The following is a 484-nucleotide window of genomic DNA, read 5'->3' as shown; positions in this document are numbered from 1 at the left end:
GAATGAAATATTATTTAGCCCTAAAAAGGAAGAACATTCTGATGCATGCTATGATATGAATAAATCTGTAGGACATTATGTTAAGTGAAAGAAGCCAGTCATAAAAAAGGCAAATATTGTATGATTCTATTTATATGCGATATTTAAAATAGTCAAATTCATAGAAAAAGAAAGTAACATGGTGGTTACTAAGGGCTGTTTAATGAGTATAGAGTTTCAGTCATGCAAGATGAAAAAGTTCTGGGGATCTCTTTCACAATAATGTGAATATACATAATGCCTGAACCATATACTTAAAAATGATTAAGATGGTAAATATTATGTTATGTCTATTTTATTGCAATTAGCAATTAGAAAATTTAGTTGTGAGCTGCGATCAATATTTTTGGGAGTTTCTTCTTTCTCTAGAAACCTTAACTCACCTCTCCCCTAAGTTTTTCTGAGCTCTCCTCCTGAGCCTCCTCCAGAAAACTTTTTCAGACAA

The sequence above is a fragment of the Pteropus alecto genome, unplaced genomic scaffold (assembly GCF_000325575.1).
Source record: "Pteropus alecto unplaced genomic scaffold, ASM32557v1 scaffold107, whole genome shotgun sequence".
Lineage (NCBI taxonomy): Eukaryota > Metazoa > Chordata > Mammalia > Chiroptera > Pteropodidae > Pteropus > Pteropus alecto.
The sequence above is the reverse complement of the archived record's forward strand: the minus strand, read 5'-3'. Positions refer to the sequence as shown.